The 23,097-nt window shown below is 44.0% G+C and overlaps 1 protein-coding gene and 1 pseudogene across 4 annotated transcripts in view; one reads left to right on the plus strand and one right to left on the minus strand.

Moving 5' to 3' along the window:
• Positions 1–3: 3 nt before the first annotated feature.
• Positions 4–23,097, plus strand: part of Numa1 (nuclear mitotic apparatus protein 1) — an 80,983-nt gene continuing 57,889 nt past the window's right edge. For 2 of the 4 annotated variants that reach the window (XM_006507169.3, XM_006507177.3), the window contains exon 1: positions 4–202. The gene's annotated coding sequence lies outside the window, so the exon portion shown is untranslated. Of the gene's footprint in view, positions 345–23,097 lie in introns of all 4 variants that reach the window. The other 2 variants (XM_006507174.2, XM_006507173.3) reach the window with 2 other exon arrangements.
• On the minus strand, positions 11,857–12,540 carry Gm8523 (predicted gene 8523; annotated as a pseudogene).

Below are 23,097 nucleotides of genomic sequence, written 5' to 3' on the forward strand. Positions count from 1 at the left end.
CATTTCCCTTAACAGTGGCCCTTGTACTTCCTTTTCCCGGGTCCGCTAGAGTGCCCGGCAAACAACAGCCGACTGGGGCCAATGAGAGGGCGGCGAGAGGGGGCGGGATCATAGTTTAAACTAATCGTGTCTTCACCGTGCGAGAAACAAGTTGAGGTGAGGTGTGGTCCGGCGGGCTCGAGGCGGAGCAGCGCGCGGCCAGGTAACCGGCGCGGGCCCTTGGCTGGCGTGCGGCCTGGGTGCTCTCAGGGGACGGCTAGGCCCAGAGGGGGTGTGCTGACCACGTCGATGCGAGAGAAAGGTCTCCGTAACCGAGGGGGAAAGGAGAACCTACAGGGGGCCAGGTTTGTGGGAGCCGGCAATGTTTGAGGGGGTGGGTCTGTTTGGGGGCTTGCGGCAGAGGATCGCAGGGCGTCACGGGCGTTGTGACAATTCAAAGGATTGTACCTAAGGGTGCTGTTGCGCCAGGTGCTTGTTTGTTGTTAATGATAGCAGCAGTGGCATCTTCTTAGCTTCCAGTGTTTCTGGTTTTATGCTTGTATATAAGGATCATCTTTCTAATTTTTTTTAATAACCTTGTACATGTTTTATAGGTGGGGACCCAGAGGTTTATGTTTACCTTAGTAAGGGTTGCAGTTGGTTCGAGTTTTGTTATATCTGGGGGTGTTGAGCGCTGAACATAAATGATGGGAAGGGACTGTGTTGGGATGCACTTTGTATGTAAACTATGAACTTGCCAGCCTTACCTACTTCTTGGATGTGAGAGGCAAATCACATAATACTGTTTTTGCAAGCCCCTTCAAAAGTACAAATGTAAGATGTTGTTGTTCGTTTTTTGTTTTGTTTTGTTTTGTTTTGTTTTGTTAAGACAAGGTTTCTCTTTTTAGTCTTGAATGTCCTGGAACTCTGTGGACCAGGCTGGCCATGCCTTGGTACAAGTGCTGGGATCAAAGGTGTGCAGAGCCATGCCTGGCTGGGTAACCTCTTTTGCTTACTTCCGACGCCACACTTGTCATCTGTTTTGCTCTTTTTTTTTTTTTTTTTTTTTTTTTGGTTTTTTTTCTTTCCACTTATCCCCTGTAAGTAGGATACAAGATGCTACTCTTGTTTTGTTTTTGTTTTTTTGAGACAGGGTTTCTCTGTGTAGCCCTGGCTGTCCTGGAACTCACTCTGTAGACCAGGCTGGCCTCGAACTCAGAAATTCACCTGCCTCTGCCTCCCAAGTGCTGGGATTAAAGGCGTGCGCCACCACGTCCGGCCGTCATCTGTTTTATTAGAATCTTTTCCCGTATTTGTCTGCCCTTTTAGGTAGTGAATATATATTTGTCCTGATGGCTACTCAAGATTTGAGTATGTCATGGTCATTACTGTATGTCTTGGAATGTTGCATTTTCTTGGGCTTAGGGCAATAGAAGCCTAGCTTACTCATTTCCTCATTTGCCGTCCTCCACTGTCCCTATGACACTGAGACATAGGTAGGTTCCTGGTCCAGATCACATCCTATGTAGTATATGTGGGCTGGTTGGAGAGTATGGGGTCTCCTGGGTCTAGGGCAATCAAGCACGATTTAATCAATCTAATTTCTAGGGCCACCTGCTGGGCTGTTTCATCTGCTTTGTCAAGTTGCCCTCTGAGATGCAGTCTTTTTCGTTTTGATGCCCCGGACAGTGGATGATAGACAACTGTTAAGGCCCCCATAGGGCCCTTAGTAGGGAGAGGATTTCTTCTTTATTTTTGATAGTCTTTTCTCTGTCATCAGAAGGCCTCTCTCCCTATAAATAGCCTTGTGGATATGATCGGTAGCAAAGGCATACAGGCTATCTGTAATATTAAGTCTCTCGTCTTTTCCCAACTCTTAACGCTTTGGTTAGAGCTATTCAGCTTTCTGGGCTGATGTTTCAGCCTGGAGTGGCTCTGCCCATATGATCTCAGTGTTTGAGACCACTGCTGCCGCAGCATACCTCTGATCCTCCTGAATGAAGCTAGTACCATTGGTGAACCATGTTATCTCTGCATCCATCAAAGGGGTGTCTTGAAGATCTGGTCTGGATATGGGCCAGAATGTCCAAGCAATCATGCAGTGGCCTGTTGAGGTCTGGGTCAGGCAGCAGGGTAGCTGGGTTTAGGGAAGTTGGGGCCTGAAAAAACCCTTTATATTCTAGGGGTGTTTAAGAGGAGAGACTGGCAATGAGTCATTCTGGAGTTGGTGAGCCATCTATCGGGGTTTGGAGGGTGCTGTTTAAATATCTTTTCGATAGGATGAAGTGTGGTGCTGGTTAGGCTCTGGCCAAATGACAGTTTGTCAGCGTCCTTGACCGGCTACCAGGTCTGATTTCTTTGAGAAGTAGGCCACTAGATGACACCAGGGCCCAAGAGTCTGATTCAGTACCCCTTTTTACTATCCCAGATCTTTCTTCCACAAAGAGATGGGCGTAGTCACATCTGGCAACTCCAAGGCTGGTGCAGAAATTAAGGCCTTCTTTAAGGTGTCGAAGGCTTTCTGATGTTTCTCTGTTTACCCAAAGCTATGGGGGGGGGGGGCTTTGGTGGCTTCATATAGTGGCTTATCTATTTTTGTAAAACTGCTACCCATAGTCTGCAGAATCCAGCAGACCCCAAGAATTCCCTTACCTGGTGGGGAATCTTGGGTTCCTTTCAGACATTCTTGTTTTGTCTCTGCTGTAAAAGAGTTAGGGTGCTGGGTTCTGTACTCAGAGCCTCATGGTGGGCCTCATCAAAGATGGTAGGCGAGATTTTAAATCCTTGGGGCAGATGGGTCCAAGTCAGCTGTCTGCTAATCCTAAGCTCTGGATCGTGCCATTCAAAGGCAAAGGTCTTGGGCGCCAAGGGTAAGCTGAAGAAAGCATTCTTTAAATCCAGCACTGTATATCATTGGCACTCAGGAGGAAGAACACTCAAGAGGGTGTAGGGATTAGGGACTGTTGGGTAGATATCCATTAAGCTGCTTGTTTACCTCTCTTAAGTCTTGTACCAGTCTATAATCATTAGTTCCAGGCTTCTTGATTGGCAGGAGGGGAGTGTTCAGGCTAATTGAGATAGTCTCAGGGTTCCCGAATTTAATAGTCTCTTGATATGGGGGGTTATACCTTCCCTGGCCATCAGGGGCATGGGGTACTGTTGGAACTGTACAGGCTCTACCCCCTGTTTGAGCTCAATCCAAATTGGGGTCCGATGATTAGCTGTACCAACTCCTCCTGTCTCTGCCCCAGCATTGGGGAAGCGATCTAACCAAATGGTAACTCATCCTCTGAGGTGGGGAGGTCTAAAAACCCAACTGGTACTGTCCAGCCAGAGTGGTGGTTAGGACATGAGTAGGCTTCCCCGATGAATCTAATAGTTTGGCTCCCTCTGGGGAGAAATGTAGTTGTGCCCTCATTTTTGTCAACATATCTCTCCCCAAGAAGGTTAGAAGCATTTGTGTAAACAAGTACCCTGCCCACTCCCGAGTCCACTGTTCTTCATGTAGTTCATGAGTATTGTTGAATTCCTATTGCCCTTGGACCCAGGGTTTCTTTGAAGAGACTTCACCTTCAGGCTTCAGCAAGACAGAACGTTGAGCTCCACTATCTACAAAGAGGCTGGTGGGTTCCCCTGGGCTGGGGAGGGGGTCTTAACCCCATCCCCCTACTCTTCCTCTCTGTTTCCATCCTCTAAGACCATGGTTTGAATAGGCTTCTTTTTCTTGGGGCATTCCCTGGCCCAGTGGCCCCGTGGCCCTTACAATAAGCCCATTGGTTCTTACCTCCTTCTCTGGAAGCCATCTGTTTCAGGCTTCTCCTACAGCCTTCTGGTGGCTATGGTTGCCAACAGGATCTTTGCCAGGTTGAGAGTCTGTTGCTTCTGCTCTTTCACCTGTCGTTCCTCCATTTGTTTTTCTGCTTTTATCTGTTCCTCTGTACCCTCCCTTCCATTAGACGCGTTCTCTGAGTAAGTCTCTCAGACCTTTTTCTCCTAACCTTTTTGGAGCTTTCTCTTGTTATCTGGTGCTGCCTGGTTAATAATAAAGGCAAGAGCTGCCACTGCTTTTGTTTCTGGTGATTCAGGATCCATGGGGGTGTATCGTTGGAATGCCTCCATGACCCTCTCGAAGAAGCTTCGAGGCTCTCATTATCATCCTGACTAATGTCATATACTTTGGTCAGATTAGTGGGCCATCATGCATCATCTGTCCTGTCAACAGAGCCCTCCCTCCCTTCCTTCCTTCCTTCCTTCCTTCCTTTCTTTCTTTCTTTCTTTCTTTCTTTCTTTCTTTCTTTCTTTCTTTCTTTCTTTCTGTTTTTTTGAGACAGGATTTCTCTGTGTAGCCCTGACTGTCCTGGAACTCACTCTATAGACCAGGCTGGCCTCAAATTCAGAAATCCACCTGCCTCTGCCTCCCTAGTGCCTGGATTAAAGGCATGCACCACCACTGCCTGGCTCTCCCCTTACTTTCAACAGTGTAAAAATCCCAATCTGGGTGGGTTAAGGGAAAGTCATTATCAATAGCTACTTGGTTATTGGTGGATTCCTCCACAGGGTCAGGAACCAGTTTCCTGGCCTCTGTTTGGATTCTGTCCCTCTTCCGTGGTAAAGAGAACCTGCAAAAGCTGTTGGCAATTATCCCAAGTGGGCTGGTAGGTGAAGAGGACTGTCTCTAAGCGATTAATTAAATCTTGAGAGTTGTCTGAAAAGGAGAGTTCTGAGTCTTCCAGTTATACAGGTCACTAGTGATGAAGGAATTATAGGGATGAGGTTGGTTTCCTTGATCATCATTGACTGATTCTGCAGTGTCCAAGGACAAGATAACAGACTCAGGCTCCAGGAAGCTCCTGATGGCTTTGTGTTCCTGCATCAGGTCCCACCTTCCCTGCCTGCAGCAGGGCTGCCTGCCGCAGAGCTGCCTGTAGCAGCTGCTGTTCCCTCTGAGGGGTACAAGAAGGTAGAGGTAGAAAGATAATATTCTTCCTTGGAGGACCAGGTAGAGGGATGGTCCAGTGTCTCTTCCTTTGTATCCTTGGGCTTTTTGCTAGCCAAGGCAAAAACGTCTGCCTGTTGTCTAGGGAGAAAAAGTTTAAGCCAAGAGGGCCAGTCCTGTAGGAGGTCTTGCCAGACCACCATAAGGTATTTGGTCTGGGTGGCCAGGTTTGGGTCTAAAAATGACTTTCTTGGGGCTGGGGAGATGGCTCAGGCTCTTCCAGAGGCCCTGAGTTCAATTCCCAGCAACCACATGGTGGCTCACAACCATCTGTAATGGGGTCTGATGCCCTCTTCTGGTGTGTCTGAAGGGAGCAATGGTGATGTACTCATATAAATAAAATAAATAAATAAATCTTAAAAAAGATGACTTTCTTGATCCCTTGGACCATTCCCAGGTCAAAGTATCCCCCCCCCCCCCGCCCCTACTGGGGCCAGCCAGTGTTAAAGGTGGGTCATCCTGGCTTGAAAAATATGGTTAGTTTATCTTTCCCAATGGTGACAGAGATTGTGTCCCCTAGTTTTAACATCCTTAAAGTGGCTAAGAAACAATTTAGGTGGAGTTGAAGGTAATTGTCCCATGTTAGCATCTGTCAGAGTCAAAGTCACCCTGTAATGAGAAACTCAAGGGTAGACAATTAGTCCTGACAGTGAGGACAACAACCAAAACACAAGAAAAATGCTCTCTGTCAAGAGGGAATGAGAAATAACCAGAAGGTAGCACCCATGGCTCTCTGAGTCCAGCATCCAATCCTAGATTGAGACAGCAAAGTCTACTGATTGGGGTCTGGAATGTCTTCGAGCTCCGTTTGGTTCCAGTGCATCAGCTTCAGCTACCTCTGATCACAATTACAGATTCAAAACCAATTCTCAAGTCTGACAGATATGGCACCTCTCAGTTTACATACAAACAACAACACAGACTGCATCGCTGACACCCTAAACCAAAGTTACCTCATTGCTTCCTGGAACCAAAGTTCGAAGTGCTGTGCAGAGACCTGGAACAGAACAGAATTACACACTGACAGACATAGACCATAGTGCTGTGCAGACACCCGGAACCAAAGCTACCTGGATGCCACCTGGAACTAAAGTTACCACAGTGCTGTGCAGACACAAACAGAATTCTGTAGTGGTACACAAACCTGTGAACAGAAATTACCAGTATCGAGACCCTTTGGGTGGAGGCTTTCCTGGCCAACACTCCAAAATGTTGTGTCTGTTTTCAAGACCCCCAACCCATCAAGGAGCTGATTCTGATGCAATTGCACAAGGGTCTCTTTTATTCAAGCTCAGGCCTACTCACCTCTGACCCTGATGGAGCAGGATAGGCAGGTGAAACTGCTCCAGTCTTGGAGTCCTCGAAGAAAAAGGTTTTATCGGAAATGGCCAGTAAGCAGGGGGTTTATAGCCTGGCAAGCATCTAACTGAATGACTATTGTAAGCTGACAGGTGGGTGCTGAGACAATCAGACTAATCTTCATTGCCTATTGCTAGGAAGTATCTAGGGAGTAACTCTAGGGCATGGACCAGAAAGGTATTTGGGTGCAGCTTAGATTCAGCTACAGATTACGTTCTCAGGCTTGTTTCTTTTTTCTTTTTCTTTCTTTCTTTTTTTTTTTTCTTTTTTTCGAGACAGGGTTTGTCTGTGTAGCCCTGGCTGTCCTGGAACTCACTCTGTAGACCAGGCCGGCCTCGAACTCAGAAATTCACCTGCCTCTGCCTCCCAAGTGCTGGGATTAAAGGCGTGTGCCACCACTGCCCAGCGATGGTATTTGTTTTAATTTCAGCATAATATTATCCTTTTTTGGTGGGGGTGGAAGTATGAAACTGCCTCCTGAAAACATAATTTACCAACTTGATTTAATCCATATTTATATCTTTTTTTCCTTTTCTTTGTGTGTGGCTTAGTCTTTTGTTTCCAAAGTTCTGGGTTTGTCAAGTCTTACTACTCTCTCAAGTCTGTTATGGGGAGGGAGCTTTGCCGGTAAGGGAGGGAGTAGGGAGACTCTGCGCTGTGGATATCTTACCTGTGTCTGTGTATGGTGCGTATTCAGGTCAAGGGAAGCTTTCAGGCACACGAATAGGTATATGTGTTCTGTTCCTGTGTGGTACTTTTCTCCTTTAGAGGAAGAAGCACAAAGGACTCTTTTGTTGGTCCAAGTTCAAGCACATGATGACTAATTGTAAGGTCTGAATCTTAGTCTAAAGCCAGTCTTACTCTGTCAGAGTGAGATTTTACCTGATGGCTCACTAAGAAACATTTCCTTTTGGAAGATTTCTTTATCTATCTATCTATCTATCTATCTATCATCTATCTATTTATTTAATGTATGTGAGCACACAGCAGAAGAGGTCATTAGATCCCATTACAGATGGTTGTGAGCCACTATGTGGTTGTTGGGAATTGAACTCTGGAAGAACAGTCAGTGCTCTTACCTGCTGAGCCATCTCTCCAGCCCTGGAAGTTTATTTTTATTTGTGAGATTTGGAAGTGGGATGAATGCCTTGAACTAAGAACTGTAGAATTGTTGGGCTGCAGACACAGCCCTACCCCGATGCCTAAACAGAACTGAGCAAGGGCTGTTTTGATATTTGTGTGTAATTGATAAGAACAGATGGCCAGAAGGTTCTGAGGTCATTGATTTTTACCTATTATACACCAAGCTTATCAAGAAGTGTTCAGATTCAAAATGAGCATGTGCAAGAATGAAACCATTACCAAAGGCAGAAAAATCCATCTTAGTGTAGAACTGCCTTCTGTACCCCTATTTTCCTTTTTGCAGTGCTGGGGAACAAATATATTTTCTAGGCCTCTTCCACTGAAGCATACCTCTATTGTGCCTGTGTATATTTCCTGCTTGTTTTCTGGCCATCTCCCCTCCCCCCCACCCCCCACACACTTGGCTCTTTTCTTTTATGTTGAATAAATTCATGTTACTCCTTTAGATATTTCCTGCAGTTGGAGGTGAGGCTGGGTGTCTCCTAGTAGTAAACATTGTTTTGTTGAAAAATGTCTTTATTTCATCTTCAGTTTTGATTGTTAGCTGGATACTAGGCTTCTAAGTTATTTTCTCTCAACATATATGAAATGTGATTTAATTGAATTTTTGCTTTTGTTCGTCCCTTTTTTTGTGTCACTATGGAGGTCTGGCCAGCTTGGCATTTGCTATAGAGATGACCCAGAATCATAGCGATCCACTTGCTTGAGCCTCCTGAGCGGTGGAATTAAAGGCATGTTCAGCTTGGACTTTTTCTTTTTCTTTCTTTCTTTCTTTCTTTTTTTTTTTTTTTTTTTTTGAGAACTGTGCTCATGATTTTTACAGTTTCATTGTAGGAACCTATCTTCCTCTTTAAGATCCTCCTGGTTGTCATTTGTGTTACAATTTTCATTACATGGTGTTATTTTTTTTAAAATTATACACACACACACATGTGTAAGGGGCACATGTGTACCTCGGCATATGTGTGAAGGTCAACAGACAACTTTTTGGGTTTGGGTCTTTTTTTCCACCATGTGGGTCCCAGGGAATCAAATTCACACCTTCAGGTATGGCAGTAGTCTTACCTGATGAGCCATCAATAGCCCAATGGTGTAAATTTATTTATCCTGCTGGATGAAATTTCATCTTTCATTATTTTTAAAAAAGATTTTATTTTTATGGTGTGTGAACGTTTTTGTCAGCTCATTTGTGTTTGTGTGTGAGTGAGTGGATAAATGTGTGTGGGTACCCCAAGAAACCAGAAGGGGTGTTGGGTCCCTTGGATCCCTCCCTCCCTCCCTGTCTTAGTTAGGGTTTTACTGCTGTGAACAGACACCATGACCAAGGCAAGTCTTATAAAAAACAACATTTAATTGGGGCTGGCTTACAGGTTCAGAGGTTCAGTCCATTATCATCAAGGTGGGAGCATGGCAGTATCCAGGCAGGCATGGCACAGGAGGAGCTGAGAGTTCTATGTCTTCATCCAAAGGCTGCTAGTGGAAGACTGACTTCCAGGCAACTAGGGTGAGGATCTTATTTATACCCACACCCACAGTGACACACCCATTCCAACCAGGTCACACCTATTCCAACAAGGCCACACCTTCAGATGGTGCCACTCCCTGGTCCAAGGATATACAAACCATCACATTCCACTCCCTGGTCCCCATAGACTTGTTCAAAAACATGAGTCTATGGGGGCCATACTTAAACATAATGCAAAATGCATTTAGTCCAACTTTCAAAGTCCTCATAGTCTATAGCAGTCGCAACAATGTTAAAAGTCCAAGGTTCAAGGTCTCTTCTGAGATTCATTCAACTTAATTAACTGTAATCCCCAAAGCAAGGCAGGAAACCAGCTGGGCAAACTCCAAACTCTGCATCTCCATGGCTAATGTCAAAGTGGTCTTCAGATCTCCACTCCTTTTTCATCTTTGTTGACTGCAACAAACTGCTTTCTCCTGGGCTCGTTCCACTCCCTGTTAGCAGCTTTCCTCAGCATGTATCCCATGGCTCTGGCATCTTTAACATCTTTGAGTCTCCAAGGCAATTTCAATGTTACAGCTTCTTGTTTCAGTGTCTGGGATTCCACTTGATCTTTTGGACTCCTCCTAAGGGCTGGCATCACTTATCCATCTCTGCCCTCTGTAGCACTCTATGCTTAGATCTTATGCTTGATCCACTCCACTATGGCTGCTGATCTTGGTGATCATCCCATGGTACTGACATCTCTAATACACTGGGGTGTTCCACTCCAACTAGGCTTCACCAATAGCCTCTCATAGGCTCTCTTCATGGTGCCAAGCCTCAAATCCTTTGCATTACCCCTTTAGTCCTGGGCTATCAACTACAGCTGAGGCTTCACCTTCTCCAATGGCCTTCCCTGGCCTCTCACGGTGCTAAGCTCAGCTTCTCTCCATGATCCCTTCATTCCTTCACAAGCAGTACCACCTGAGTGACTCTTACACATTACCAAGTCCAGCCGCAGCATGAGGTACAACCTTGGGTATCTCTGGAACACAGCTTCTTTGTGCTCCCAGAAAACAATTTCCAGAAGATTTCACCTCAGTGATGCTGGTCTCTTCTTAATCACTGCTAATTCCTTAGCTCCAGCTAACCAGCATCAATTTTCCCAGTAGTTCCTTCCATTCTTAACTCTAGAGCCAGAGCCACAGAGCCACATGGCTGAAGCTGCCGAGTTTTGCTGCTTATAGGAACTAGAACATGATCCCCTTGTACTATTACATTATCACTAGCTTTATGTTTTCTAAATCCTTCACTGCCTAAGCTTGGCTATCCTGGTTCTTGCTCTGTAGATTGACCTTGAATGCAGAGATCAGCATGCCTGTCTCATGGGATTAAAGGTGTGTACCACCATGCCTGGTTCTAAATTCAGCTGGGTAGGGTCTTGCCCCAAGGTCCCACTCCCTTAATCCTAGAACACAGGATTTTGTTCCATTTCACTTCCTGGTATGCCTTTAATACTCGAACCATATATTTTATATTTTGCCTTTCTAAGCTTGCTATGCTTCTTCAAACTGCTCTTTGTGAGACTTAACCAGAGAACAAAGTCTCTGCTGGGCTTTTTTGAAACTTCCTTTGTCAATGTAATTAATGTAATTAATCCAAGTCTCTTCACCTTAGCCTCAGGCAGACTTTTCAGACAAGGGTAAAAAGTAGCCACATTCTTCATCAAAATACCACAAAAACAGTCTTTATGCCACATACTGAAATTCTTCTCCTTTGAAATCTCTTGGGCCAGTTTAACACAGTTCAAATCAATCCCAGCAACAAAGTCTTCCATATTCCTACTAGGATGACCCATTAAGCCCCATTTAAAGCATTCCACTGCTTTCCAAATCCAGAGTCCCAAAATCCACATTCTTTCAAATAAAAGCATGGTCAGGCCCATCACAGCAATACCCCACTCCCAGTACCAACTTCTGTCTTAGTTAGGGTTTTACTGCTGTGAACAGACACCATGACCAAGGCAAGTCTTATAAAAAACAACATTTAATTGGGGCTGGCTTACAGGTTCAGAGGTTCAGTCCATTATCATCAAGGTGGGAGCATGGCAGTATCCAGGCAGGCATGGCACAGGAGGAGCTGAGAGTTCTGTCTTCATCCAAAGGCTGCTAGTGGAAGACTGACTTCCAGGCAACTAGGGTGAGGATCTTATACCCACACCCACAGTGACACACCCATTCCAACCAGGTCACACCTATTCCAACAAGGCCACACCTTCAGATGGTGCCACTCCCTGGTCCAAGGATATACAAACCATCATACTCCCTCACTCCCTTCCTTCTTTCTTTCTGCCTTTCTGCCTTCCTGTCTTCTTTCTTAATTTTTGTTTTTTTTTGTTTTTGATTTTAGTTTAAGCCAGTATTTACAGACAGCTGTTACTACTGAGTTTGGGTGCTGGGATTTGAACTCTGTTCCTCATGTTGGAGTAGCAAGAGATCTTAACTTCTGAGCTATATCTCTAACTCTGTTATTAATTTCTAAAAAATTCTCGCTCTCATCTCTGTAGTACCTCCCTCAACTCAAAAATCTTTACTTACTCGTTTGTTTGTTTGTTTGTTTACTGAGATAGGGTTTTGTGCTGCAGCCTTGGCTGTCTGTCCTGGAACTCAGTCTGTAGACCAGGGTGACCTCAAAACTCACAGAGATCTACCTCCTTCTGCCTTCCAAGTGCTGAGATTAAAGGTGTGCTGCCATTCCTGGCTGTGTCTGTAATTTTAAAAAATTGTTTATTTTATGCCTATGAGTGTTTGTCTGCATGTATATCTGTGCACCACCAGAGTGTAGGAGGGACTAGAGTTAAAGACTGTGAGCCACTACATGGGTACTGGAAACTGAGCTTGAATTCTCTGGAATAGCAGACAGTACTCTTCCCCCTCCAACCCCCAATCCCCCAGTGCACCAGCAGAATTTACCTTATGAATAAATGACACAAAACAGGTCTGTATGCATATTTACAGGTTAGAGGCCAGGAAACCCAAATCCCAAGCAGGGCAGAGGCCACTCACTTCTTGGAAAGCTTGACTTGTTTGTGCTTCGGGGGTGCCCACTTGAGACAGACAGAGTCCACTGTGATAGGTGGTTTCTTATACTGGGCACTTTTGAGGTGTTCCTCTACCAACCTAGGTGTGACACAGATCACGTGCTGGCCCATTTTGAGGGACTACAGGGTGCTGATAATGTCATTCTGGGTGATGCTGGTCATCTGGCTAAGATCTTGGATAGACAACATACCCTTGAAGTCTCGAAGGATCTCCAACAAGACCCAGGTCACTCTGGCTTTTCTGGGGAGCCTACAGTACTCTCAAGCTTAGAGAGCTCATAACTGAAGGCTATAAGAAACTTCCCATAGCTGCGCTGCTGGTGGCAGGATGCTGGCCATGTTTCCATCTGGGGATTCCTTCTCCTTAGAAAAGTAGCCAACAGTGTGAGCCCCTACTCTATCTACTCTTGTCAAAATGTAAAAGACAAAGGGCTACACATGAGAATACAAGGTCTTGTGGTCCAGGAAAAGCTTGGCCAGTAGACACAGGTTCTGACAATATATCTTATGGTCTTTAAAGATTAATTTATTTAATGTATGTGAGTACACTGTTGCACCCTTCAGACACACCAGAAGAGGGCACTGCATCCTATTATAGATGGTTGTGAGCCGCCATATGGTTGCTGGGAATTGAACTCAGGACTCCTAGAAGAGTAGTCAGTGCTCTTTTTTTTTAATTAATTTATTTATTATATGTAAGTATACTGAAGCTGTCTTCAGACGCACCAGAAAAGGGCATCAGATCTTGTTACGGATGGTTGTGAGCCACCATGCGGTTGCTGGGATTTGAACTCGGGACCTTTGGAAGAGCAGTCAGTGCTCTTAACCACCCGGCCATCTCTCCAGCCCCCTGTAATAACAGTCTTTTTTTTTTTTTTTTCTTTTTTGGTTTTTTGAGACAGGGTTTCTCTGTGTAGCTCTGGCTGTCCTGGAACTCACTCTGTAGACCAGGCTGGCCTCGAACTCAGAAATGCGCCTGCCTCTGCCTCCCGAGTGCTGGGAATGTGTAGTCTTTATCATTCAGTTATCTGCATTTCATTATGATATTATTCTGACATTCCATAACTGATTCTTTCATAATAGCTTACTCAAGTATTTTATAGTTTTGAGTTCATCTATAAAGGAGCATCATCTATTGGCACCTTCAAAAGGGATTTATTTTTATTGCTTAAGTGTAGATATGTATCTGTGAAATGTATGGCATTTATGTGGGATGCTTGCAGAGGCCAGAAGAGTGTTGGGTCGCCTGGAGCTGGAGTTAGAGTTGGTTGTGAGCTACCCAGTGTGGGAGCTGGGAACTGACCTCTGTCCCTCTGTGGAGGAGCAGCAAGTTCTCTTAACTGTTGACGCGTGTTTTCATACTCTTCTTCCCTTTTTTAAGGTAGAAGGAACAGTCTTCTTCCTTGACCCAAGTTTGCCTTGAATTAGAAATCCTACTGCTTCAGCCTCCCAAGTGCTGGGATGATGAAGTATATAACTCACAGGAGTCTGTATGTGGCCTGCTTTGGATTAACTCTTCCAGGAGCTTGTTTGCTTGCTTGCTTATTTTCATGGTGCTAGGAGTTGAACCCCATGTATGTGAGGCAAGTATCCCACCACTGAGCAGTAACCTAGCCCTCCTAAGTGTATAGTGGTTATTATTATGATGCTTTATTAGTGTGTGTTCTATGATGTGTGGAAGTCAGGACAATTTTAACAAGTCAGTTCTCCATCCACTGGGGTTTTGAGGCTTGAACTCAGGTATCAGGTTATTGTGATGTGCTTTTTTGCTAACAAAATCATATCCCTGGTCCTCTTCTTTTTAAAAAAATCAACCTTATTGGGGGCTGGAGAGATGTCTCAGAAGTTTAGAGTGAGCACTGGCTGTTCTTCCAAAGGACCCTGGTTCAATTCCAGGCACCGACATGGCAGCTCACAACTGTCTGTAATTCCAGTTTCAGGGAATCTGACATCCTCACACAGGTACATACCTGCAGGCAGAACACCAATGTACATATGATAAAAATAAATAATTTTAAAAAATCATCCTTATTTATCTCTAATTTATGTACAGTAAACTTCACCTAAGTTTTGATAGATATATACAGCTGGGAAAACCTGTAACACATAAGACATTTCACACTCAGAAATTTCTTCATGTTTCTTTATAGTAGATCTTTTCTTTTAAACTGGTCTTGGGAAACCACCAATCTTCTCTTTGTCAGTACAGATTGTTCTTCTAGTTTGTGTATGTGTATATATATATATATATATATATATATATATATATACACACACACACATACATACATACATATATGGCTTCTCCTGTAACATTTCTCTTTTCTTTTCTTCTTTCCTTTGAGACAGGGTTTCTCGGTGTAGTCCTGGCTGTCCTGGAACTCACTTTGTAGACCAGGCTGGCCTTGAACTCAGAAATCACCTGCCTCTGCCTTCCGAGTGCTCTTCTTTCCTTTTTTTAAGACTAAATGCTCTGTAGCCCTTGCTGACCTGGAGCATGTTATGGAGGCCAGCCTGACTTTGATATCTAATTTTAAAACATTTTTCAAAAATTCATTACAGTGTTTGTATCTGTTTGTGTAGGCACCCCTGCCACAGTAGAAGTATGGAGGTCAGATAGCAGCTTCTTAGTGCTTTCTCCTTTCACTCATAATTGGTTTCAGGGAACTGAACTCGGGTCACCCAGGCTATCTCCTGGCCTCAGACTCACTTTGAACATACTTGGATCCTTTCCCATCTGCTTCCCAGTGCTAGGACTCAGGTGTGAAGACCGCACTCTTCTTAAACTTTTTTTTTTAATTGAGTATATCAGTAATCTGTTAGAATCCGTTGCTAGGTACTATTTTGTTGTATAGCGATATCAAATTTTGTTTATCATTTACTGTGCTTTTTGTTTTGGTTTTCTTGTTACTAGGGATAGAACCTGGGGTCTCATGCTGGACACCTGAGCTTGATTGTGCCTGGCTCTTAAAACCTCTCTCTTATGCCGGGCGTGGTGGCACATGCCTTTAATCCCAGCAGAGGCAGACGGATTTCTTAGTTCGAGGCCAGCCTGGTTTACAAAGTGAGCTCCAGGACAGCCAGGGCTATATAGAGAAATCCTGTCTCGAAAAACCAAAACCAAAACCAAAACAAAAACCCCCAAACCTCTCTCTTTTACTCTGTCTCTGTTTCTCTCTTTGCTGGGGTTCAAACGCAGGGCCTTGAGCATAATAGGGAAGTACTTTACCACTGGGCAACATCCCCAGCTGATTTGCTACTGATAGACATTTAGGGTGTGTGTGTGTGTGTGTGTGTGAGTGTTGCTTTATTTTCTGAGACAGGGTTTCTCTGTGTAGCCTGGAACTCACTCTGTAGACCAGGCTGGCCTTGAACTCAGAAATCTGCCTGCCTCTGCCTCGTAAGTACTGGGGTTAAAGGTATATGCCACCACTGCCCGGTGCTTTTTGGTTGTTATGGTTAAGATTTCTTTGATCATTCATGTACAAATATTTGAATAGTCACGCCTGGCTCATTGTGGTTTTAATTCATGTTTTCCTAAACATCATTCTCTGTTTTTGTGTTTTGTGTGATTTCTTCTGTTGGATGGATTGGTGTTGTTTTAGTCCTGGGATGAGAAGTGTTTGTAATTTTACTTTACTTGTAAATTTCCAGGCCTTAAGTATTGTATAAATTTGACCAGCAGTACCCTCTTGTACACACCTGTAGTTTTGAATCGATAGAAGGAGTTGTCTTCCTACTTTGTTAGGTCAGCAAGACAAGCTTCTTTACCTTCTCATGGAAAGATTCTTTTTATATCCTAGCTTTCTGCCAAGAGTAAATTTTGAGTCTCAGCCTTTGCACACTGATCTCATTGACTTTTGTGGGCTCAGGCTACGCAACTGTCCTGGAGTGATGCACACACACCTTTAATTCTAGCACTGGTGAGACAGACTAAAGCAAATGTCAATAAGTTTGGCCAGCCTGGACTACATAGAGAGAGCCAGGCAAGCCGAGGTTATAAAAGTAAACTAGGCCTATGAGGGTACCATGTATTTCTTTTTTAAAAACTATTTTATCAGGCTGGAGAGATGGCTTAGCAGTTAGGAGCACAGAGCACTGACTGCTCTTCCAGAGCTCCTGAGTTCAATTCCCAGCAACCACATGATGGCTCACAACCATCTGTAATGGGGTCTGATGCCCTCTTCTGGTGTGTATAAAGAGAGCAGTGGTTGTGTACTCATATGCATAAAATAAATAAATAAATCTTTAAAAAAATATTTTATCTTATGTGTCTCAGTGTTTTGTCTGCATGCATGTCTGTATATGACATGTGTGCCTGTCATGTCCAGAAGAAGGACATGGAATCCAGAAGAAGACACTGGATCCCCTGGAGCTGGAGTTATAGACAATTATGGGGTCTTATGTGAGTGCTGGAATCAAACCCAGGTCCTCTGGAAGATCAGCCAACATCTCAACCATTGAACTTTAGTCCCTTTAAACTTTAATTTAAAATTTTAAAAAGGGGCAGGGGCTGAGAGAGGTGGCTCAGTGGTTAAAAGCTCTTGCTGATTTTCTAGAGGACGAGGGATCAGCTCCCAGCACCCATATTGTGGTTCACAACCATCTATAACTCCAGTCCCCGGGGAATCTGATGGCTTCTGTGGGCACTGCATGTATATACATATACATACATATGTATGTACACCCATGCACATAAAATGAAAATAAAAATAAAGACAAAAAATATATGGATATTTTGCCTGCATATATATATGTATATGTATATATGTATGTGTATATATGTATATGTGTGTGTGTGTATATTTGCACTACTTTTGTGCTTGGTGTCCAAAGAGGCTAGAAGGTGACATCAGATCCCCTGGAACTGTTGTTAGAGATAATTGTGAGCCACAGTGTAGGTGTAGGTGTTGGGCATCAAGCCTGGGTCCTCTGAAAGGTCAGTACTCTTGACTGCTGAGCCGTCTCTCTAGCCCTCTGTCATACATTTCTGACACTATTAGATTTTTTTAAAGATTTATTTATTAATATTATTATTACATGTAAGTACACTGTAGCTGTCTTCAGACACACCTGAAGAGGTATCAGATCTCATTACGGATGGTTGTGAGCCACCATGTGGTTGCTGGGATTTGAACTCAGGACCTTCAGAAGAAGGTCCTGCAACTTTGAGTTGGTTTCTAGTTTTAGGGTTTCCTTTTTTTTCTTAGCTTGCTTTTGCAGTAGTAGGTATTGAATCTAGGGTCTCTGCACTGAATTGCAGACCTTCCCTCCCTCCCTCTTTTCCTCTCTCTCCTTTTTTGAGACAGGGTCTTTTTAGCCCTTTACACCAGGTTCTTTTCTTTTTCTTTTTTTTTTTTAATATTTATTTATTTAATGTATGTGAGTTCACTGTTGCTGTCTTCAGACACACCAGAAGAGGACATCTGATCCCATTACAGATGGTTTTGAGCCACCATGTGGTTGCTGGGAATTGAACTCAGGACCTCTGGAAGAGCAGTCAGTGCTCTTAACCGCTGAGCCATCTCTCCAGCCCCCAGATTCTTTTCTTTCTTTTGAGCTCAGTTTATTTATCTATGTGTCAGTTTGGTGCAGTTAGCAAAACAGAAACCATATGCCAGTTATTTAAGAATGAACTCAATAAAGGAAAAAGTTTTGAGCCTTTGTTGGAGGGTTTAACAAGCCAAAGCAATCTTAAGGAATATAGTTTTGGTATGTTAACTCTGTAAAGTGGTCTCCTCATCCAGAATTGGGAACAAACAGAGGAAAGTTATCAGTCTCAAGAAGTCTGGAGGGATATGGAGCAGCTGTACCCAGATTCTCTGGAGAGTGTATGTTGCCTGGTTGCCAGTGGTTTCTTAGGACCTCCCAGGAGATCCTTGGAGAAACCAAGCCTGTCCAGCTGATAGAGGGCCAGCGAGGTGCACTAGAAGGTTGCTTCTAGAAATGTAAAAAGAAACAAGAGAAACTGATGGAATCAACTCCTATCATCAAGAAGCACTAATTAACAGTAAGGAAGAAATTGTGTGTAAGAGAGAGAGAGAGAGAGAGAGAGAGAGAGAGAGAGAGAGAGAGAGAGGAGAGGAGAGAGAGAGGGAGAGAGAGAGAGAGAGAGAGAGAGAGAGGGAGGAGAGACACAGACAGACAGACAGACACATACACACAGGACGGGGAGAAAAAGGGACAGAGGAGGGAGAGATTAGTAAGGATGGCTTGCATGAGCATGTGGGTGTTCCTTACTTGAGCAAGGGCAGTTTACTAGTAGCTATATCATTGAAGAATGTGACTCCTCCCCAACAACTGTCACTGCCTGTAGTTCCTCAGGGAGGGGTGGAGCCTCATGAACTCCCCCATTTATGATGGAATGTTGGTGGGTCCCACGTTTTCAACATCTACAGTATGCAGAACATTCTTCCTGTATTAAACCACAGTCACAGGTCCTATAACTGCCACTCTTTAGGTCTGTTTTCTCATGAGAGGGCCAAAAAAAAAACCTTTCTAGTCTTTTACAGTACAGATAGTCTCTGTATTCAAACTTGTGTGCTTTCCTTTTTCTTTTTCTTTTTTTAAATGTCTGCATGTTATTTGTGCATCACATTCTCACACTGCCTATGGAAGCCAGAAGGTAGCATTGGATCCCCTGGAACTGGAGCTATAGGCAGTTTGGGCACTGTATGGGTGCTGGGAATTGAACCAGGATTCTCTGGAAGAACAGCCAGTGCTCTCAACTGCTGAGCATCTCTCCAGCCTTCTACTATGGTCCTTCCTTCTTCCTTGACTTTGCTTTTCAAAGGTGCACTGAGTCATGTTCTACTAAGCGTCTTGAGACTGCCTAGATGTCTTAGGGAGCTCCATCGCATCTAGAGTTCAAGCGACAGCCTTTCAGGCAGCCCTTTTCATATGAACGTAAACAGAACCTTTCAATTTAAATTTCATTTGTTTGATTGGTTCTTTCATTCTAAATTACATATATATTTACACTTCTTTTTCTTTTTTTTAAATGATGTTTTGAGAGAGGGTTTTACATGGTAGCCCAGCCTGGCCTGGACTTAAGAACCGCGCTTCAGGCTCTGCAGAGAGTGCTGGGATTATCTGCATGTGCCACTGAACCTGACCTAATATCCCTCCCATCATATATAAAAGCATGCTACTGCCTGCCTTTTGTAGTTTTAGGAAATTAATTATTTGAAGATAAGGTCTCATGTAGCCCAGGCTGACCTGGAAATTACTCTGTAGCTGAAGATGACCTTGAGCTCGTCTGATTTTCCTGCTTCTACCTTTCTAAGTGCTGGGGCTACAGGCATTTGCTACCATGTCTGTTTTATCCGTTACAGTCTATTTTTTTTTTTTTTTTGAAAAGATTTATTTATTTATTATATATAAGTACACTGTAGCTGTCTTCAGACACTCCAGAAGAGGGCATCAGATCTTGTTACAGATGGTTGTGAGCCACCATGTGGTTGCTGGGATTTGAACTCTGGACCTTTGGAAGAGCAGTCGGTTGCTCTTACCCACTGAGCCATCTCGCCAGCCCATATTTTTTTTTTTTTTATGATTCTTAGCTTGTTGTTGTTTGTCTTACTATATGTAGCCTTGGCTAACCTGGAACTTGCTATGAAGATAATTTGGCCTCAGCTCATGGAGATCCTCCTGCCTCTGCCTAAAAGTTCTGGATCAAAGGCAGGTGCCTCCATTCCCCTATCACGGTTTAATTCTGTAGTTAGACAAGCAGGTGTCATAGGCCTTATTCTGAGATTTTTGAATAAAAAAATTAAAGAGGAACTAAGTTAATAACTTGTTTGCCTGCATGAATGTCTGTGTGTAGTGCCCTTGGTCAGAAGGGCATAGAATTTACTATGGAATTGAAGTTACAGATAGCTGTGAGCTGTCATGTGTGTACTGTGAACTGTTGGGTCCTCTGGAAGAGCATCCAGTGAGCCCTCCCTCTCTCCTGAGCCCTCTCTCCAGTCCCTCATTCTGACTCTTTAGTAAAAGGCAAGGCATGGTAGGTTTGAGAAGCATGCTCCCTTGTACAAAGTACTATAAATCTTACCCTGATTAATGGAGGTTTTCAGGGAATATTTTTTCCACCCTTTCCTCTAGTAAACTGGGGGAGAAGCTACTTGGAAAGGCCAATATCTTGGCTGTCATTGATTGGGTAGAGAAAACCAAGATTATGGGTAGGCTGTTGGGTAGTCAGTCTCTCTATAAGGGACCACTTGGCAGAAGTAGAAAGATCTAATGGTTGTAGGAGGGAGAGTTAGTGCACAGTGTGCTCCTGCATTGAGGCTTCTCTTGGCAGCTGTGCCATGCTGCCTTTTCTTTCTGTCCTATTTAAGGGCCAGTTCTTTGAAGTCAGTTCAGGAAATGCTAGTGACTCAGCCTTGCAGATTTCTTCTGCCTTATTACAGCTGGTTTGTCTGGTAAGGAGTAAGACTGCGTATATTCCGGCACACTTACCTGACTGCTTGAATGTCTTCCAATGCCTTGCCAGAGATATTTGTATTTCAGACTATTAAGTTTTTGGTGCCCTGTGGCAGGGTGGACACAGTATGGCCTTAACATGTCTTTTGCACCCATGGCTGTAATCCTAGTACTTAGGGAGGCTAAGACAGGAGGATCATGGGTTTGAGGCCAGCTTGGATTATACAGCAGATTCCAGGCTCCAGGCTCTGTGGTGAGACACTATCTCAAAAAGTAAAACAAAACAAAACAAAACAAAACAAAACAAAACAAAACAAGAGATTCAACTTAGAGTGTGGTGTACTTGGTGCCTTCCTTTAGTCCCAACATTTAGGAGGCAGAGGCAGGTGCATCTCTGTGAGTTTGAGGCCAGCCTGGTCTAACTACATAGTAAAACAAGACCCTTTTTATTATTGTTGTTTTGTTTGTTTGTTTGTTTGTTTGTTTTGTTTTTGGTTTTTCGAGACAGGGTTTCTCTGTATAGCCCTGGCTGTCCTGGAACTCACTTTGTAGACCAGGCTGGCCTCGAACTCAGAAATCCACCTGTCTCTCCCTCCCAAGTGCTGGGATTAAAGGCGTGCACCACCACTGCCCAGCTTATTATTTTTTAAATCAACATGGAGGAACTATATATTTGATGGTTTGTTAAGGAAGCTGAATCTAAAACACACAGAAGCAAAGCACAATTCTGCAAGGTGGTGTATAATTAGACTTCGTTGTGCTGTCGAATCTGTAAACCCTATAGGAATTGTGAGATCCTTTTAGTAGCTGTTGGAATAACTAGGGCAAAACTTTGACAGGAAGATGGGGTTTGAAAGAGGGTCAGAAAGAGAGGCACGTGGTTATTTAGATAAACTATGATTTGGGTTTCCCATCACACTATTTAGGTTTTATATCATGAAATATGAATGATGGTTCTGTGATATTCACACTTTTCCACCATGAAATCTGATGGTAGAGAGTATTTGCTTAAGCTTCATTGAGTTCTAGCAACTGTTGCCAGCATTGAGCCAGGTGCTTGACTTTGAAGACTTCCTCATTTGCAAGACAGAAAAACTACTAAAAATTATTTAAAGTGCTATCGTGATGCTCACAGTAAAATATTGTATAAATAGTTGGCTGCCTTTTGGAGGTGCAGCACTCCCTCACTTTGCCATATGGTTCAGTGGAACACTCATTCCTATGACTTGCCTCACACCTGAAGGTAGGTTTGTGCCTCCTGGATAACTGAAGGCATCAGAATGAGACAGAGGTAGAGTCATGCACAGAAAAATGAGGAGAGTGGCTGGATGAGTTTCACCTGCTCTGGAATAGTGGAAAATAAGGGCGAATAGTGGCTAAAGGCCATAGAGTGGACTTGGAAACTTAGGCCACAGAGGTTCATCTGATGCTTGAGAAGAAATACTGCAAGGCGTTGGAGAACCAGAGAGGCACCTTTAAAAAGGAGAGTGGTGTAGAGACTTCTGAGGGGCTTTGCCTGAAATCCTCACAAGCAGGGCCTCCTAAAAGCTGACCAAGTGGGGGTGTGGTTTGACATTCTTGCCACAGGAGGCCATTATCTTTGCCCAGTGACTCTTCCTCCTGTCATTGACTCACCTCACCGGCCTGGCCCTCATTCTTCCCTTCTTGGTGTGTGGTCCAGAGCTCCAGGGTTGCCTAGATGATGGGAGCCTGAGTTCCTTAACAGTGGGTGAGATATGGCAACGAACAGCATTCTCATCTCTTTGCCTCTTCCCTGAGTAGAGGCAAATTCAAGTTCACACTGCTGTGGCTTACTGTCCGGGCTAACAGGGGCTGTCTACCAGGAGGTGAGTCAAGATGGTTCCTGCCCTTTCTCTGCTTTTTCTTGGCTTTCTTTACCTACGTTCTCTGCTGCTTTTCCCCTGATCTAGATTCTACAAGATGTCCATCATGAAACAAACTGGTTACTGTAGGGAGGTGGGAAGTATATAATATACATTTTTCTAATTGTGGGAGAATGTCCAGAAGTTTTCACTGGCCTCTGCTGTGTGGTAGTTTGCCCAGAACTCCCGTGAGCCAGACATTAAATATAGACTCATACCTGTTAGTGTCATTGTAGAAACACTGTGGTTATAAGCACATTTCTCAACTTCTGGATGGTAGGAGCTATTCTGTGTGTGTGACTGCCCTGTGTTAGCTCCCATCACTTTGCCACAGAAGAAAAAGACAGTGAAAAGCTAGAAAGGGGAAGCTGTGTAGATAACCCTGTACTTGTGTTTTAGGGAGGGAGTCAGTATACCTGGGTTTCTGTACTGCTAATTAGTGGTGTGACCAGGGACCAGTTGCCTAACTTCAGTAGACTGGAGTTCCCACAGACAGCTTGGATTGCATAGTCTTGGAGAGTTTTTTCCAGAGTCAAAATTTATGTGTGTGTGTGTGTGTGTGTGTGTGTATGAGAGAGAGAGAGAGAGAGAGAAAGAGAGAGAGAGAGAGAGAGAGAATAAATGAATGTGTATTTAGTATTAGGTAGTTAGATTCAGTTTTGACTGGACTCCCAATTTTGCTGGCAACATCCAGAGCATCATAATCAGGAGGCAGCGAAACATACGCCTTCTTTTCTCTGTCAAGGTCTGATCAGGGTATTGACTG

This window comes from Mus musculus, chromosome 7 (assembly GCF_000001635.26).
Source record: "Mus musculus strain C57BL/6J chromosome 7, GRCm38.p6 C57BL/6J".
NCBI classification, from domain to species: Eukaryota; Metazoa; Chordata; class Mammalia; order Rodentia; family Muridae; genus Mus; species Mus musculus.